Below are 1,023 nucleotides of genomic sequence, written 5' to 3'. Positions count from 1 at the left end.
GATGTCTAGAGCCAGGCAGCCTGTGCAGCGACACCAGCAACACAGGGGCTGTGTCCTAGGACTTTCCTACACCTCACTGAGACAAGACAACTGTAGGTTCACCCTGCATCCAGTCAGAAAGGTGAACTCTGCCCCCAGTTTTCAGTGGAGATGTTCACAGCTCACTGGGTAGAGAATGTTGGCACTTGCAGATGTGAAGTTGACTTTCCTGTGTATTTTGGTTTTTATAGTGATTAAGCTTTCAGAAAGGAGACTGGAGAAAAAGTACTCATGCTCAATACTTAAGAATTTGTGATAAGCCTGCTACTAAGACACTTCCTCATTCCCTTTCCTGTGACAAGTTGTCCCAACAATCCCAAAACAGCTGTCTGATAATTCTCAGCCTCCTCCAGTTAGACACCATCGGTCCAACCGGATGAGGTTTGTTCACTATCTCCACCAGAAAAAGCTTCTGAGCACCCACGCATCACCAGAGTTCTCTTGGGTGACTGCCAATGGCTGCGGTGGCCGAGAGGAGGCGATGAATCTCCACCTCCACCTCACTCAGTTATAAGGGACCGTCAAGCCTGCAGGTTCAAGCTACCTTCAAGTCCCACAGCAGCTGTCTAAGTTTAAAGCTTTAATCCAGCCATGAGGAGACTAAGGAGTCAAAATTTGACACTCACTTTAATTCATTCCCTCGACAAAGTCTAACTCAAAAGAAACCAAGGTTTTCCTATGGAATTTATCTAAGTAAACGTTCTTTAGTCTGAGGCGGAGAAAGACAAGCAGCTGGCCCTCAGTTGCTTTCCGCCAATGTGCTGGACGGGTGCTTCTCCGTAACAAGAGGCTTTAGGTTTCCGTGGGAAGGCTGCAAGTCAGAAATTGCTCCAATAGATTTCCAAGCTTGCTTACAACAGAGAACTCCAATCCATGTATTTCTCTTGAACAAAAGCCTCACAGAAAGCCAGGACAGTGACTGTGCTCAGCTGTCACTTGTTAGACACACAACAGCAATTAAGACAGCTGACTGCCCTGAAAATG

This window comes from Chinchilla lanigera, unplaced genomic scaffold, assembly GCF_000276665.1.
Source record: "Chinchilla lanigera isolate Chin_1 unplaced genomic scaffold, ChiLan1.0 scaffold00021, whole genome shotgun sequence".
NCBI classification, from domain to species: domain Eukaryota; kingdom Metazoa; phylum Chordata; class Mammalia; order Rodentia; family Chinchillidae; genus Chinchilla; species Chinchilla lanigera.
This window is presented reverse-complemented; position numbering follows the sequence as displayed.